Source organism: Andrena cerasifolii, chromosome 14 (genome assembly GCF_050908995.1).
Source record: "Andrena cerasifolii isolate SP2316 chromosome 14, iyAndCera1_principal, whole genome shotgun sequence".
Classification (NCBI taxonomy): domain Eukaryota; kingdom Metazoa; phylum Arthropoda; class Insecta; order Hymenoptera; family Andrenidae; genus Andrena; species Andrena cerasifolii.
This window is the reverse complement of record NC_135131.1, coordinates 5406752-5425495: the sequence shown is the minus strand read 5'-3', so window position 1 is coordinate 5425495 and position 18744 is coordinate 5406752. Positions and strand designations below refer to the sequence as shown.

The 18744-nt window shown below is 50.4% G+C and overlaps 1 protein-coding gene across 1 annotated transcript in view; it reads left to right on the top strand.

The window, feature by feature from the left end:
• Positions 1–18744, top strand: part of Nachralpha1 (nicotinic acetylcholine receptor alpha1) — a 110328-nt gene that overhangs the window by 47665 nt on the left and 43919 nt on the right. The window lies entirely within an intron of this gene.

Sequence of the window (18744 nt, the reverse complement as noted above, 5' to 3'; positions counted from 1 at the left end):
GAAGACTCGCAACGCTTCGATTATTCTCGCCCGTTTCCCACCAAAGAACGAACAGCTACTGATCGTGCCGGGCAATTGGCTGGTTAGAAGCAGTTTAATTAGATATCCAACTGCTTGCACCGGCTTGCCGCGTTTAATCACGCGACTTTTAAAGGATCTCGGAGGAGCGAGGAGAGAGAGATAGAGAGAGAGAGGGGCAATTGGCTGGTCGAAAGCAGTTGAATTGGAATTGGATGCCTGATAATGGAGAGCTCCCTGCGATTAATTGACGCGATTTTTTTTAAGGATCCCTGCGCGAGAATCGGTTCGGCTGTCTCGTTTCTAAAATTTTATGCCGCTGGTCCTTTTGTTGATTGGATCACTAGGATAAGATGGGCGAGATTAGGATAAACCATGCAGCTGGCTGGGAATAGATTTCCTCTGCAACAATCTTTTACTGCCTTCAAGTGGCTGACGAGCTTTTCGCTGAGGGGCGTCTGAGCTTCTGCTTAATTTCTTCTTTTATCACTGTCAATTAACTCGAGTAACTTGGCCGAGCAATTACGCCACATCATCCGCGTAATCCTTTTCGGTTGGACAAGGAAATATTGCGTCATCAGGATCCGAAGGGACGTCCGCGGTGCTCGTTCTTAAGATAGTGTTACAGGGTCGCGTTACCCCCGTCGTTATCAGTCGCGGCACTGTAACGAAGACGCGCTTTCGCTCATTAGGTTCCACCGGAGGAACTTGCCCGCTAACGATTCGAGTGTCCTTAAAAACGTGTCCCTCTTGACAGCGGTATCGAATGGTCGTGGGAGTCCGGCGTCGGGAAACTTCGAAATTGCTGGAGAACGGGTTTTCTGGACGGTCGAACATTGATTACCCGAAGAACGTCAGAAGGGCACTTCGAAGATATTTAGAGATCCTGTTCCCAGAGATTAAGCAATCGAGAGATGTCCCAAGTTACCTCGCTGTCTAAATGCTATCTCATAATACTCGAAAATCCTCTTTACCCGAACTCGGTCAAAGCGAGCCCGAAAACATTCATCGGGGATTCAAAGAAGTTCTCGAAACGTTGTTCACGAACGTTTCATCCTCGGCTCCTAGTTCCGAAGTCAATTTCAAGCTCGACGCGGCGTCGAAGATAGTGTAAAATTTGCATAAAACGGCCCTGGGCTGGGAGAGGGGTTCGCCGGCAGTCAATCCTCGTCTGCCAGTGTCACAGGAGTAATTGTCATCAGACTGACGCCAATCAAAATCGGTCTGATCGATCAGTGCGAGGCTCCGTGTGTCCTCGAAATTAATAGCCGCCCAGTCGGTTGTCGAGTTTAACTTTCAGCTCTGTTATACTTGTGTGTTCTCGATCGATTATACCTCCGCAATTGGCTGCGCGTTGATTGCGATAGTTACGCCCCGACTATCTCGGCTTCTCGTCAAAGCACGATAATGTCGGCCCTTGACAGCTAGGTCGGAAACTAGATTTTCGAAGTTTTCACGCAGCACCGGGCACTCGGAGGATCGATACAGATTGAAGGAGGGTGCTTGCACGTGCCCCGTGCAGGGCACTCGTGAGCTTCGGTTCTAAATCAACGCCGCTTAGTAGCGAGAGCAGTCATTTCCTGCCTTGTTACCGGCCGACGCGAATAATTAAATTTCCTTCGGTCTTCGTAGGTGACTGGGCTCGGACTAATTGTGATGATTAACCTCGGTTCGCGTAGCTCCTCGCCGGCGTTAAATATTTTCCTCGCGTGCTGAGTAAAATTCAACCGGCCCGCGGAATCGCGCGTGACACAAACGAACGAATTTTAAAGGACTGCGAGAACAGAGGTGGGCGCTTTGAAAATTGATTTGTTCCTTTGTACGGAGGCCTCCGGTTTCGCTGGAAAATCGATAGGGAGCAGGAAATAACGTTCCCCTTTGCCTCCGCCTGGCCTGAATAATTACATTTTCCTTTAGTTTCCCCGGGTGACTGACCCCTGAGTAATTGTAATAGTTAAGCTCGCGATTCTGGGTATTTCTGCTCGAGAGGATATTACATTCCACCGCAATTGTTGAACGAAACGGTGGAGGTTTGTACCTGAGCTCAGATTTTCTGTGAAAAAAAAAAAAGAAACAAAACAAGGACATCCTCGACTGTTTCATTAAATCCGTTGCTGGCTGACTAAGTGTCGTGCAATTTCTGCGAAATCTTCGGTATTCGTTTCTTAGCAAACTGCAGGAGGAGGAAGAGGGGCCAAGACAGTTGAAGTGAAATACCAGTAAAAGGGAATGACACGGGGTCAAGTGGATTCTACGGTTAACGGCCTCCCTGACAGATGCCACGACAGTTTCGTCGCAGGGCGTTTATTAAAATCTCGAATCTATTAGAGAGGCATGTCTCCAGCATTAACACTCCGCTGGAACGCCCAAGGACTCGAGCAGCTGCTGGTAGGAACCCAGTTACTTTGGAATCGCAGCTCCTCGATCGAAATCGGACCAGAGTCTTGGATAAACCGACTTCCCGTTTCAAGAGGCACTTGTCTTACAATTCCATCCGAAGCGAGCCACGGTGAAACTTTCGCGATTGAACTTGAAGTATTCTCAACCCTGTGTTTGAGGTTGTTTGCTCTCGCTTCTTCAGATAACAGGCTTTGATACATGCACCTTACTCCACTATTTCACAAGTTCGTGGATGTTTCTGTTGCTACATCGCTGCTAAATCATGCTCCGTCTATTGCGAAGTCATTGGCAGGCTTATGCGATAGATGTAACCAGCTGTTACGAGGAGCTGCTCCAAATTAGCAGCGCCGTGGATCTTAGGCCTGCGGAATCAATGCAGCGACAGTTATCGCGGCATCTTGAGCTGTAATTTCCTGTTCGACGAGCCTCTCGAACGGATCGTCATCTCCCGTCGGAGGAGACGCGTCGGGTCGCGTGGGGTAGTCGGTGGAAACAAAACGAGGGTTGGTCGCAGCAACAATGCCCGATCGATATCTATTTTCGGGCCGTCGCGGGGCGTCTCGGCGCGACCGGGCGCAAAAGGTGCGCGGTGTAAACGCACGTGAACGCGTACAGTCGCCCCTAAATTGACGACACTGCCTAGACTGATCAACGGGATTTAACGCGACGAGTAATCGCTTTCTCCCTTGTTACCGGCCACTTCGGCTAATTAAGTTTCCTGTAGTTTTCACAGGACAGCAGCCACCGACCGGTCGAAATCCAATTGGCCAACTACCGGCCGCAACTCTTGTATCCACCCTTCGTGGCGTTTCACGAGCTTCATCCCGTGTCCACGTCCAACAGCAAAGTCTCGATTCAAATTTAACCCTTAATTAACCCTTAAATATGGAATTTAGAAGGACGACGTTCTCATGAATCCTCGGCATTGAAGGTAGAACTGATAAAGTGGGGGACAGAAAATGAATTGTTCTTGAATCTGTGTCTTCCGTCTTAAAAATTACACGCCGGTAATTCAAGCTGGGAATATTCCTCAGAAGATAGTCGATTTAAACGGTCGAATTCCACTACACCAAGGAGAGTTAATGTTCGCGCGAGCTAGTCTCGGGACATTTCCTCGCGGGCTTATCCCGCGGTGATTTAAGGGCGAGAAAAACGGAGGGAAAAAGCGCATTAAAGATAAGACCGTCGCGGTGTATCTCAGCAATGAAGGCGTATACATCTGTGCATCGAGCCTCAGGATATCGATTCTCGCGTAAGAGCACCGAGGCTGTATCGGTATCGTTACGCTGCCAGCGAAAACGCGAGTGCTCCCGCGATCTATTGATTCCTCGGGCTCTCGTTTGTCACGCGAACGGGGCTGGCCTATCGTCTTATCGCGTTCAGGTTTCGGGAAAAGCGAAACGAGGCCAGAAGTGAGCTCTATGGTTCCTCAAACACCGTGTCGACTGCGATTTTCTTATCAGAATTCGATCACCTTCCCCTGCTTCGCGTCCCTCGCACGGAATCTTCGTGCATCAGTCATTCCGAACTCGTCTTAATGTCCCGAGATTGCTCGTCGCCACCTCCCGGAGCGGAGATAACTGCGCGAGATCGCAAATAATTCCCAAGTTCCCTGGGAAACTTCCATTTTCGTTTGAGCACACAAACGTTGCAACGTGCCCTTAGTGCCGTCGGTGCATTCGCTGGTTTCAGCTGGATTCGTGGGGAAGGTAGGGGACGTTAGAGATAGTTGCCCTCCTCCCGAGGGAACAGGACGCGTTCACTCGGCAACTTCGCTCGGTCTGAGGATCGACGGAAAGGGGTTAACTGGCCCTTTGAGTGAATCGCTAACTTGGACTCGATAATAGAGGCCGGCGCACTCGAGCCCCGCATTCTGGTCAGGCTCATGTATTGTTGCGGGGCTTGCCTATATTTGATAACGAATCTCTCGACATCGTATCGGGAGGGCGTATCGCTGTTTGCACCGGTGACTTCCGTTGAATTAGCTATGCCTCATTTATATTCCACGCTAGCTGTTTGGACAGTTTCCACGAACTACTTATCTGATGGACGTGCACCAATAGAATCCCGGCACGGTGGGCGCCTATTTTTCCCAACGACGACACCGGTCGCGATACCCACTTTCCCGAGAATCCTTGCTGGAAATCCAACCGCGAGTTTATTAGATCGAGCTTCCTAATTCGAATCTGTAAGTCTCTAGGCCACAGAATCAGAGGGGACATTTCCTTGTCCCTTTCGCTCGAGAGATATGCAGTCTGGTAACTCTTTTATCTGTTTGTTCGCCGCCCCGAAGTGACGCTACCGATCGATATACAGCGTCAGCCCAATTCCGCAGACTTGAGTTTGCCAGACTCGACAAAACACGAGGCCAGAAAGCCGAGGCAGTCTTCCTGCTCCGCGAAAACGCTCGTTGGACCGAGGAAAGTCGCCGCGGGGGCGCGGCAGGGCTGGTGCTGAGCGTGCATCTTGCAGGATGCATCGCAACGAGATGTCGTTTAAGTAAATTGCTGCCGGCAGCAATAATCGAGCGCGTGCAGCCAGAAATTCTGTTGGAATCGGCGCTTGAGTAATTGGTCACCTTTGATAACGGGGCGGGCTCTCTGAATGCCGTCGCTGACGACATTCTTGTCGCTGTTGGCGCGTCTCCTCGCGATGCTCGATATCGATGTCTGATACGCGGCATCACTCCACAAAAGTCCGCAGCCGATTGCTTTCAGCCCGTCAATTTCTCATTCCCGATATCCCGCGTGAGCCATCGGAGCACACAGTATATTAAATAACTTCTCTCTATCCTTCGCGGCGCAATACGAAATCTGCATATGTATTTGGGGTACCAAGCGGACCCGTCAAACAACAATTTGCATATGGATCACGCCATTAGCATGGAGGAGCCTGCAGGACGCCGTGAAGCTGTTAAATAATTATCACAGCGTCTGTCTTCCGCGATCATAAATCAAAGTTATCGATGTCGGGGCAGTACTTCGTCGATCGATAACACGCTCAGTCGAAAGGAGTGGACGCGACACGTCGTCCGCTCCGAACAGCCCCGGAACGATTCAGCGGAGCAAGTTCCCTGGAAATTGCATTTCCAGCTAGCTATTGTGATTCCTGACGAAACGCCAGCGCGCTCCGCGTTTGTTTCAATGCACCGACGAGAAGAGTTTCATCTCCTCTCGGGGCTAACGTCTCAGAAGTTGCAGAAAAGACTCGGGAGTTACTGATTAGTCCTGCTGTCCGGCGAAATTTCGGAAAGTAGGTGATTCGGCCGAGAAACGTGCATGGATCGGTTGCTCTCGATTAGGACAGTTAAATCCCTCGAGTTAAACAAGTAGATAAGGACGCTGGGTACTATTAAAGTCGGAAGACAACTTTAATTGGCCCTATTAAATTCCTAATTGACTCGGGATTTTAATGTCAACAGTATCTTGTACTAAGAAGGGAACATAAAATAATAATAATAATACTAATAATTCTTTATTGCACTGTAGAGATTACAAAAGAAAACATAAGAAAACGAGAAAGAGAAAGAAAAAAGAAAAGAATAGTTAGAACTGTCGAATTTGCAGAATCTGTCGACTGCAGATTTGCAGAATAGTGAAAACTACTTGACACGTATTTTTTGTTACCGGCAATCATCCACGTTGAAGGGGTGAAAGGAGCCCCTAAAGTGTGTGTCGAAAACATATTTTCTGAAATTTTCTAAAAGCCGAGCAGTGTGTGATTTCGTCTTTAAAAAACTCACCGTTCGAAAAGAAACAAAATTGTCCCGCGCTTAATAGTTCTCGAGATATTTCAGAAAATATGTTTTCGACTCCCAACTTCAGATGTTTTCACCCCTTCAGCACGGTGGATTGCCAATAACAAAAAATACGTATCAAATATTTTTCACTATTCTGAATACCCGAAGTCTCATCAAAATCCCTGTGTGCCCTTGTAGGTATAAATCCAGGTCCAATGTACACGTCAGCCGTCAATGAACTGTCGTGGTCTCGTGACACATTCTTCGGAAACTTTCGCGGACGCTGGCCGCGTGCAAGCTTGGTAACACGAATTCGCGGGCACTCTCTACGCGACACCAGTCGCGAAGCTCATCCGAGTCTCCGTTGTCCGGCAATTTTGCCGCGGAACGGTGCTGGGAGACTTGCCGCGACGTATTCCTGTCGACTTTTCACTCGCAGAGGGCGGAAGCGGGGTTAATTTGCTAATGAATTTTAAAAAGTGCCGAGCAGCACGGGAGTGCTCGACCGGTCTTTCATCATAATAATTTGATTCCGCCGCGCCTGGCCAATGCAGCGATGGTTTTGTTTACTCTCGGATATTAACCAGCTGGCGAGGTGGGGAGAGGTTAAAAAGGGAGGAGGGCGGTGAATGGGCCGATTCAAAGGCAACAAGATTTTTCAACTACAATGCTCCACAGTTACGTTTTATTCTTCTTTTACGCGAGCACTGTTGGCGGAACCGCGGTGTTCGCTCGCTTTCACCGAAATTCACAAAGTTTGCTCCCGAAGGGGATGAAAGTACACGGCTACCCATAGGTCAGGCTATAAAAAAATGATGTACCTTTCAAACGTTCGGTGAACTTCCCCGAGTATACGTCCCGTTGACACGCGATAAAGCGATAGCGCCGGCCAGGCTGCGTTGTCCCCTTGTTACGGGTTCCGTTGGCGATCCGTTCTCGCGCTGCGTGCCACGGAATCGTATTTCCAGCAACGTTTCTTTCACGCGAAACCGTTTTACAGCGCAACCCCTCGCTTCCCAGAGAGCTATTTTACAGACTGCACCGTGTTGTTCCGCGCTGGACCAAAGTTGATCGATCGAGCGCGCCTTCTATTCGAGGAATAACACCTCCCCGGCGAATTCGACGACCGGTGAAAGAAAGTTGCTCGTTGGGGAGACCGAACTCGAGCGATTCGTTGGAGTTTGCGGCGATATCCGTAGGTACGCGGGCACCACCCTGCCTTCGCATCTCCCCGCTCTCGTCCCCGACACGCTCCGAGCATGCTGGGAAATTTCTCGGGTAGAAAAAGGGAGGGAGGAGCAGACGATTCGACGTTACTTTTGTCGGGTAAATATGGAGGCGTATCGATGCGCGAGAGCGTCGCCGGTGCAATCCAGCCGAGGGTCATCGAACCGTGGCTGCTGCACCGGCAGCTGCAGCGACTCCGCGGACAGCCAAACGGTGGCGACTATTGCAGCTGCACCCTGCTTTTACAGCCACGCCGCCTCCGCCGCGACGCGACGCCACGCGGCAGTGAAATAATAACGGGCGTGGCGTCGGCGGCGGCAGCCGTCGCTCAGCGATCCTCCAAAATAAATACTTCCGATTAGAGGCGATAACGACGTTTAGCCGCGATAATGACGCAGCTTGGCCGTTACTTGGACGGTGCAGGCTTGAATCCGCACCGCCCGGGCGCGGTGGTAGGACCGCACCCCCTAGCCAGCCAGATCGTTTCACCAATTTATGGGGGACGCTCGCTCCGGGGCTGTTCGCGAAATATTTTCCAGCGAGTCGTTCGATGCTGGGCGCAATTAAATCGACTTAGTAACTTTTCACCCCCTCCGCGCGCCTTTGCATACGCAAATTAGCGAGCGGGGAAAAATTCTTTTCGGTCGGTAATCTTGAGGAATTCGTGATTGCCCCTAAACCCCCCCTCGCGCGGTAACTTTGCGAGAAGTTTAACGCGATGCGAGGGAACGGCGAAGCACATCGATATATCGCGTTCGCGCATTTTCTACCCCCCCCCAGCTTCCCCGCAGCTACGGTCCAGCGAGCGAAGAAACTTCTAGCGCCGGAACTTTTTCCATTTGCATATTTTCGCGTGATCGCCGCGTCGCTGTCAGCCGTGCAAATTGAAGCCGGGAATCGCCGCGACTGGTTATTGTTAACCTCGTTATCCGACGGTAACCCGTTCCAGGAGCCAGCAATCGATACGCGACGTATTTTCCATCAGCCGTCACGCTCGATTATTGATACGGCGTTGCCAGACGTCTGTCTATTCCTGCGCGTCTTCCTGAGGGACAGGGCTCTTCGAAATGTGCGACGGGTCACTTTTCCAATCTGACCCTCCGTCGCGTTTCACGAGGGAACCTCCGGTAAGAGCAGCTATTATCCCGTTCGTGTTTGAAATAAAACTGAGGTAACTGGAGTGGTGCGTGTGATAACGATTAAGACGGTCGACGGTCAATCTTACGGGAGAGAACGTTCACGGAGGCGACCGAACGCTTTTCTTCGACCGCTTTAAAGCTCATCCTCCGGCGCATCCTTCTTCTTCGTTTTTGCCTCAGAGTGGCGGAGCGTTCTTTTGTGTCGCGTCGCGACGCTGGAGACGCTAATGCCGCGACCGGCATCATTCCAGCCGATTTCACGCGGCGAACATCCGCGGTCGAGACGCTAAGCGCCGGCAGTAATTAAAGACCGGGTTAATTAGTGGCCGCAGCGTTCGTTGGAGCGTATCGCAGTCTATATAACGCGCGCGCTCCCGCTCGCGCCGTCAAACTTTACCGACACTTCGGATATTTTTGTTTCATCCCCCGCGTTTTAAAGCGCGACCCGCCCCGCCGCAATTTCCCGATGATGGATTATAGTGTTGTACACGTTTAACCAACCTCCCTCCACCTCGCGGCTGATTTTACTCGCGGCTTTAATTCGGTCCCTTCGTGAACCCTGGATCTCTCATCGGAGTGACTGGAAATTCTGAATTTAAGGTAAAATGTCTGGTGAAACAGACACGCTGGGGGCTCGTACCATTCAGGTTTCCAACGGGGCAAGCCCAGGTACCGGGGTATCCTCATGCGTCTTCGTCTGCCCGCGATAAGAGGAATCCGCCCAGCAAACAGGATCGCTAATTGTGCGGGGCGCTATATCGCGATATTCGGAGGAGGGTGCAGCAGTGTTTCACGCGTCTTTAACCGCAGGGAAGAGCAACGAGGTTGAGAGGCGCGCACGTGAACCGCGCGAAATACACGTAAAGTCCTCGTAAATGCGATAATGTTTGTAGAAGCGGTTTGCTCTCGCGAATTACGTTGCGGTTGATGCAGTGTTAATTGATAGTGGCTTTAACCGCGGCACCTTTGCTGCCTCTCGTATTTTCGTAACGATTCCACCGGCTGGCCGGACCCGCGCGTTGCCCCGGATCCGCGACAAGCCATAGCAACGCGGTAATTTCAATTTTACGGCAGCGGAGCGTAGGGCCGCGAACGGGTCCCAATAATTTCAACAAAAGCTGCGAGCGGAAACGTCGCAGGGAATTGATATGTATCAGCGGGTATCGCGGCGGGATCGCGCCAGCTATGGATTCCCGCGTAGCCAGAATTAATTAAAAAGTTTCACGCTTTCGATAAATTTCGACGCTGCGCGTAACAGGATCATAAGCTGGCCGGGAAAGCTCTGGCGCGACCCGTCGCTTTAGCCTTTCAGCGGCGTTTATCGAACGGGATCCTCGTGGAGCCGCGTCGATCTCCGAGCGATTCGGCTGTGGATAATTAATCTGGACAGAGGTAGGGTAAAGGCAGGTAATATGGAACATCTGGTTTCAAAAGCGTGTCAAAAGTAGGGGAATATGTTTTTTTTTTTAATAAAACTGACATGAGGGGGTGAAGGAACTAATGCACAATCAGATTTACATAATCAAATGTAAAAAAATTCCATTGTTTTGCAATTATAGTAAAAAAACTGAAAAGGGTGAAAATCGACCGTTCGAAAAAGTGGATCCTAATATGGAACACCTAGGAAATTTGTAGAGAAAATTAAAAAGCTTTACTTTTTTTAATAAAAATGGAGATTTATAAGTAGAAGATACAAATAAATAAATATACATCATTTTTGGAATTTATTCCTGCTTTCTCCGTCTCCTACACGTTGGCACGTGAATAATGCGTCGGAAGCCCCACATTCCTCGTGTGCCCACTGAAAGCAGCGAAATTTGTAATAATTTACATGTAAATATCTCTATTATTAAGGCCTATTGGTTGAAAGGCTCGGACACCTATTTACTTATTTTCGACATAGATCCATCGTGCCAAGGCTCATCAAAATCGGTGTCTACCACATGGTGTCCCTTGTAAGAAGAAAGTACCCTTATCGGTAAACCATTGTTGACTAATCAAGAACACACATATTTAATCCATATTACCTGCCTTCACCCTAATACTCGTGCTCGTGAGAATATACACGTTTCTGGAACGGTTTCGGCGTTTTCCATTCGCCCGTTCGCGACGAGCGAAAGAGGGAGGCTGGATTCGAAGACGCGGTGACAAACGGCGTCGCTAACCAACCAATAATCCGTGTCCGAACGTATCAGGCGCGATCTAACCGACTCATCGATCATCTCGTACCGCGGCGAAGCTATCGTCGTCCCCTACTACTGTTCCGCGAGGATCGAGGAGCGATTCGCCGATTTATTTGAAGTAGTCGCTGACAGATGGAAACGATATACATATCGGGAATCGACAATGAAAGTTGGCTTCGATTCGTATTCGATTGAATACCGTTCAGCGACGGAAGTGCTTTTCCGATATTTAAATACCGTGCGCGAACGCGCGCCACGTCGCCACCGGACGCGGCGATTGTTCCTTTTTAATTGCGCGAGTTTTGTTACGTGTCTGGATGGCCGTTTCGCCCGTCCAGCGATTTCACCAGCGACAGCGACGATAAACAGCCGGAAGTCAAGCAGAGATTATTGGATCTCTGGTGACGTCGCGTCGTTCGTCGTCTTTTATTGCGCTCGTTTGCGTTTACGGTGGATTTACGCTCGCCGGCACGTTGCCTTCCTCGCAGCGGCTTCTTTCGGCAGCACGAACCGCGCGGCACGAGTCCATTCAGCTTTATGAATAATAACTATTTATCGCGCGTTTAGGAGCTGCATATATGTATATTCGTACCTATGTAGAGAGTGATGTGGTCACGAAACTTAGAGCCGAATGGTAGATAAGAATAATTGTGAATCGGGAGCACGCTAATGATCCTGCGCGCCTTCTAATTAGGATAAAATTCGAATATACCTACGGAGGGCGCGTTACGCGCAGGATTCTCCGAGCAGTGTAACGATCGCGGAGCAGAGTCAGCGAGGATCGAGTGCTCGTTACCGGGGCTCTCGGAGGTTTCGATAAAACGGATAACAAAGCTGGCGATGCTTGACGGAACGCAGTCGAACTCCGCGGCGTAAACGGCGAACAACCAAGTGATTCGCGAGTTTCGAGGGCGCTTAGGAAACTTTGCCTCCCCAAATGGATTATAGAGGCCTCTTTAAGAGAAACTGGAGAAGGCCCGGAGGAGGCGCGGCCGTGCCGAAGCAAACTAATATATCCTCTTAGGACTGACTGTGTTCCCGGACTAATTGGATTTGTGTCTGCTCCCATAAATTTCGCGGTAATCCCCCGCGTTGTTCATGGAAATCGTAACCGTGAACGTGTCCCGGCTTCGATTGAAACTTTCCTGCAAAGCCGAGGCTGTGTCCTTCCGTTTACCGCAGGCCATTACTCCTATTCGTTCTTCCAACTGATAGCCAGCGCGGATCCAGGCGATCGGTTAATCGACGGCGAGTATAAAAGTTGGGTGGATTTGGTTACCAGAGGATCGGGCTTAATTACCAAAGCGTATTGATGTCAGGCTTCGTTACAGGCTATTCTATACACGCGTTGTTAAAATTACTTAGAAGTGGCCCGCACGGAGCTCCGTGTTTGCGCTCGGGAAACTGCACGCGCCTGCATCTTTGAGTTGCAGCAACTTGCGAACCGCGTCTCGCTCCTAAATGGCTTACGAGCCGAGCAGGGCATAAATGGAGCTCGTCTGCTCGATATTGCCGCTAGTCACTGGCGACGATCTCGGCGAATAAAGAAAATGCTACGGGGTCCCTTTGCCTCGTCGATGCAATAAACAGCGGTTACGAATCGAACGAAGTGATTGCGAGGAAGCTCGTCGCCGGGGTTGTTCAACGTAGGTCGTGAAAGCCACTGTAAGAACTGGTCGCAATATCAAAACTTTTCACGGATCGAAATGAATTACCTACCTAGAAGAATCGGAGACGCGTGCCAGTTCCACGATATCCGTTATATATATATATCAGTGAATCATTGATCTAGCCCTGATCGAATACGAGTACAGTCCTTCGCGATCGCGATTTCTTTAGCAGCATCTGGAAAGTAATTAAGCTTCGCTTGTCCCTCCCTGCAGTCGCTTCTCAGGTCTGTCGACTGAGGCTTAATTGAATTTACCGTCTTGCAGGGGGCGAGCCTCGAGGTGCAGCGAATGAAATTTTACTTTTCCACAAAGGGCCTGCACTTTAGGTCAATCGAGCGAGACCCGGTTGCTCGATTGTCGAGCAGGAAATTACGGATGCCAGTAATTTTCATAAAATCCTGGCACCGAGGGGGTTGCCTAATCTATTTCATCGAGAGCTACGAACAGCGTCCTCCGCTAGCGATCGTTGGCAACGGGCAAGATCGCGAAGGCCACAAAGACAGCGGAAAGGAGAGGCTGGAGTCGCAGCAATCGGGAGATCGATGTTCCTCGAAGCAAACCCATTTAACGAGCTCGGTTCTCGAAGAGTCGTTACCGCGGAACAGGGGCGACATTTCACGGGGCCAGGAATAAGAATAATCCACCATTACCATTCGTCGTTACCTTTTTCAACGCGTTCCACGATTATGGGATCGCGGAGGGGGGACAAGCGGGCGGCGGGTGGTCGATCCTCGGTTAAAAGTTTCGTGGCGGCTGGCCATAGCTAGTCGAACCACCCTCTTTCTTTTTTCGCGATCTTTCGACGTCAGTGGGGATAGCGTCGCGGTTCGATCGCGCGCGAATCGAAGTCGGTGGGGCGCACAAGCGACCGCGGGGCCGAGAACAAAAAGCGAAAGAGGAGGGAAATTGGGAGGAGGGAAATTGGGAGGAGGGCGTCAAAGGATCCCGATGATTCGGTGGCCGAATGCAATTAAAACTTTCCCACTCGCACCAGTTAATTTGTCTTTGTTGCCTCGATCCGACGGGAGCCCCCGAATGCGCCACCCGACGTCTTTTTGGGAAGCTCCCCCGTAATTATTGGGCTGTTTCCCTCCTTAGAGCAGATCCACAAATGGGATCGGTATTCTTTTAACATTGGCCACTTCGTAACAGTAACAATTAAGTTTCCGCGAACGGCCCGGCGCGTTGCCTGCTTTGAAGCGCCGATCGCTTCACTTCCGCGTTAAGCTGTTTGTTTGCGCGAGGCTTGCGCACTTGGCGCCGGTTAATCGTACCAAATATAATCTGTCTTTGTTGTGAAATATGAATCAACAAGCGCGGACAATGGATAAATAAGCAACGAGCGATAAATGTCCGCGGAGATTGTGGCACTGAAATATGTAGGACCAGTAGAATATACCGTCAATAGTCAGCCGCTCTGAATGGCATAATGCGGAGCACTCTCCACGGTTGGAGCGTCGGGGTAAGTAAATAGAAAAAGGGGGTATGAATTGCAAAATATGTTGCAAGTGAATTACGGCGAAATGAAAAGCGTGGAATACGCGTGTGCATTCAGCTTCCGTGAATATAATAAAAGAAAAAAGGGAAAAAATGAGAGAGAGAGAGAGAGAGAGAGTGGTGAAGGTAGGGCAAGGCAGGGGAAGGACACGGTTGCGCAGGCAAGTTGCGTATTAGAGGTTAATTGCGGGTGAGGAATTGAGTATCACTGGAGTCCCTCGCGGATGACATATTTTCGCGGAGGAAATCTTCAGCGCGTTGGCTGTTCAGTGTCATCGCGATTCAGCGAGAAAAGTCGCCTCGTGCGAGATAAGTTCGCTGACACGTTATCGCTCGTCGAGTGGCAAGAACGAGCACGTCAGATCCACCCACGCCCCTTGCAACTGCGTTAAGAATTTCTGTTCCCGACTTCGCCCCCTCTTGATCACGCGTATGCGCATATAGATTGCGAGCGGGATGCGTCCAATGGACGATTCGATTTACGATCATCGTAAAAATATACCTCGAGCGCGTTACGATCCGTATAAACGTGCGAACTGTGTGTTTCATTCGTAAACTTTACTACGCTATCTGCGCGATCTTGGATAAATGCTTTTGTCAAGGAGGGTGGAGGGTGCGAAGAGACGGGAGATTTATTTTAACAGCCTCTCGGTGCATTACAGTGCTTGTATGTAAACAATCTTTTACGAGCAGACGCTCTACGCGAGGGAATCAGTAGTACGAGTCCGTATGTGGCGAGACACGCACATCTTTCCAGTAGAGACTGCTTTCCTCCACAAAAGGTGAATCGATACTGACGAACCGAAGAGTTCGTCACTCGTCCGAGGATAAATTTCAAGGTCTTCCCTCCGATTTTCTTCGCGCCGGTAAACTGTTATTTTTTTTCATTCCAATAAATTCGTGGACGCCAGCTGGTGAATGTTGAATATTCGAAGAAGACGGTCGGGCGTCGTGGCGTCGCCGCGAGTAGAAGAAGGCTGAAAGGAGAGCCTAACAAAAAGCTCCTTCGCACCAGCTGGCCGGCCCTTTTTATCAGCAGTCTGGTGCTCGTTCTTGTCGACGAGATGTTCAAAAATCGCTTAGCCCCGGCGAATGGGCGGTCGATAAGGGAAACCACCGACTGATATACGACGTCACTTCCGTTCTCGCCCATCCTGTTTCACCTGGTTGGTCACATTCTTCCTCCCTTTGTCGGCGTCCCTTCTGCTCACGGTTCTTGCGCTTTAACGAGACTAAAAGGCGCCGCTGTAATTCGATTCCCAACATCTGTCACGCGAGTGGAAACCCGTGTCGCTGCTCCTAATTTCCAGGCAACGGAGCCGGGGACCGCCCTTAGCGGCGCGTCCCCCGAGATGCTGTATCTATCCTCGTGTAATAACAGCAAACTTGTTTGCGTCTGATCCGCGGAGTGTTTCTTCTAACGTTCCGAATGTTTCGCCCGTTACACGGGTACTTTGAGGATCCCGGGGCGATCTGGCTTTTCCCCCGAAACCGAGCGACATACGCGATGCGTTCGACGTTTATTCGAGCAGAGGACAAGCTGCTCCCCCGCTGGAAGATCTACCACGAAGGCAGCGTGCTTTCAGACTGCATTTCAAAGAGAGAAATTGTCGTGGCTGGAGAAGGGGTAACGGAAAGTGGTGTCGATGAAATTCCAGGCAACAAATTGCCACAGGAGTTCTCGGTTTTCACGTTTCTTGAGCATCGCGAGGGATGGCCTGGTCTACCTTTATCCAGAAGCGTTCCCTTCCCCTTGTCCTCGCCATTCGTATCACGATTCCGTCCCGAGACACCGACGTGTCTTGCTGACGCTCGAGGAATTCTCATAGCGTTCTCTTCGACGATCCCGGAAGGCGGCGGATTTACGTGCCGCGTTCCAAACGATCGGGCGCGATTCGTCAAAGGAGCGGGATCCCCTTTGAACGTAAATAAATCTATGTCCAATTTCGTGCTCGCGCTCTCGTTGTTCTCGCTTAGCTCCGTTTCAAAGCGCTTTAGCCACCGGAGTGTTGCGGATTCCATTGATCCAAGAGGTGCTGCTCGAACAGCGGTGAAAATATTTGTCATTTAAATAAAAGTTCCCTTCGATCCTCGGATACATTGACTTCTGGACCATTCCACATCTCTTCGCGTAAGAGGCCGAAAGAGAAGCTCGCCGCAACGGTGCCAGTGCACACTTCGCGTGATCAGTTTAGAAAACGTACCGCAGCGCTGCTCGAAGCTCCGCGCGAAGCGAGCTTTCAACGTGCAGGATCGGCACCACGCCCCTTCTGAATATTTCCTCGCAGTGACCAAGCGTCCTCGGGTCTCCTCGAACGAAGGAGTGCATTATGCACGTCCCAGTGCATAATTCCTATGCTCCGAGTTGAAGGAATTCGAGCATCCTCTGCTTGAACGTTTCCAACGGTCTCCAGGGGGTAGCGGGGACGCGATATGGATCCGGAATAGAGTCCCACTCGATTCCCCTCCCCGCGTCCTCATTTTCTTCTTTCGCCGCTTCTTCCTCAAAATTTCTCCGAGGTGTCGTTAACAGCGCGGCCATGGAATTCCCTGCACGCGGCTGCTCGTGACCGATCCGAATGTGCCGCGTAAACTGGTAAATAGATAGAAGCGATACTGGGGGAACGACATCGACCGGGGAGCCCGGGGTAGGGGGAAAGGGGGGTTGAAAGCGGCAGATAGAGGTTGGAGACCAAGGAAACGCGGTTAAGAGGGGCCGACGGCGAATAAGACAGACCGAGACGGGGAAAGTGAAACTGAAATTACGTGCGACAGAAAGAAGGGTAGGGAGGGAAAAGAAGATATGGTGTAACGGGCGGAAAGTGGATCGTGCCGAGTGTGGAATGGGGCTGAAATGGGAGGGGGGAGAAAACACGCTACTCTCGTATTCTCCCATTCGTTCGTCTACGGATCCAGCTACGACGCAGACCCCTCTGTTTTCTTTCGACATCCAATTTCCATAACATTAGAATGCTTACACGTAAACGGGCAGACGTGTTTTCCAGGGCACTCCGTTTTGGGATCGTCACCCAATGAACGATCTTGGGGAACGCGTTCACGTGGCCGACTCTTTTTTCAGATAATCTGGCCGTTTCGAGTCGGCTGCCCTTTGGGCGACGATACGCGTCGTTTCACGGGGGAATCTCCTGTCATTCCCGGCCTGGAATCGCGCAAATTGCTACCGTTGAATAACCCTCGTGTTGTTGTTTCTCCTTCTGCGCTTCAACTCGAGCGGCGGCACCACTGACAGTAGTACATACCGTCCGTAGCCAGACACCGCTGCTCTCGCGACGTACACTGTTGACATAAACATAGTTGAGTTACTGTGTATAAAGTACATATACAAGTACATATACACATATATGTGTACATAATACACATAAACAAGTTGAGTTACTGTGTATAAAGGATAAAGGATCTTAGGCCATCTGAAAATTCCTTCCACAGTTAAGGACAATAATCCTTTAAATAATAACAAATTGAGCTCTCGTTAAGGGGGTATTACACCAAGGGATAGTAAACCGGTTTACCGGTAAATCGCGAGAAATACCCTAAAATTTTTATCGGTAATTCGTCAAATTTTTTCCCGTAATTCGATAAATTACGTGTAGCAATATAGCGCAAATATGCGTTCATTAATTCCGTCGACATCTACTAACTACGTTATCAGTGAAAAAAATCTTCAATTACTAATAAAGACGAAAACCGAAGTATCTCATGAAGAACGAACTCTGATCCAAAAGAAAACGAAAAATCTGAATCTAGTCATCAAAAATTTGGGTATAATACCCGCTTGAGTGCGTAATCGTCTCGTGCGTAATCGTATGCACCTCTTAGGGTTATTCGCAGCATGCGAAGCCTCCCCCTTTCCACGCCCAGCTCGTGTTTAACTTCGTAACGAAAGGCAAAGGGTGCGCTAACAAAAACACTCGGGTAAATTTTTTCCACGACACGCGTCGCAAACGGGATAGGAGGTACGCGGCTCTGAAACGCGCGGCAGCGTTAACAACACGTCTCCTCTCGCGTTTAAAACAGTATACACGGGATAAACTGGCCCGCGCTCCTGCGATGAATTTATTTTCATTGTATAATTACGGGCGCGCAGACAGTCGCCGTACCTCGGGCCGCTCGGAATAACAATTCCTGGCGTAATTTCAAGCAGAACAGCGCGCGTAAAAACGCGATTTACGCGATGTTAATAATCACGGGCCCGGCGATTCTCCTCGTTACTCCCTTGCAAATTTGCCAGCGAATTTTACCATTGAACACTTGCTACCGCGGCACATCAAAGCCATCGCGAGCGTTCGATGAAAAATCCACGCGGTTTGGGTTTTTTTTTCCGCAACTGGTGCTAACTGGGCGTCGAGAGGCTGCCTTCGGTGGACCGGGTGCACGATCCAACGCAAACCCGACAGCCTGGAATATATTTCTCGCAGCTAAGCGCGGTGCTGGCTGCTCCTTCTAATCCCAGCGAAGCTGTATACTTGCGGAACCATAATTCTCGCTTCTTCGCGAGAACAGTCGTACGTTCCGCCCCCGCGACAGCTTAACCCAGCTCCCTGTTATTTCCCTTTCTTACACTGCACTTTTCCCTGGGAAACAACGGGGCCGGGAAGCATCTAGATCGCGTCGGCGGATCCCGAGCAGCCAGCGTCTTTGCTAAATCCTCGCTGGCCAAGGAATGGCTGCCTTTGTCGAAAACGGCAATCTAATTGCTGGATCAAGGGATTTGTTCGGCGCATTCTTAACGACGCTCGCCCACCCCTGGCGCGGAGGGGAGATCGAGTATCGCGCGATCGGCGCAGACTCTTGCGTCGCGGGGACGAGATGATTGCCAGATTACGAGCCTCCGAATCATTTGAAACGGGCAG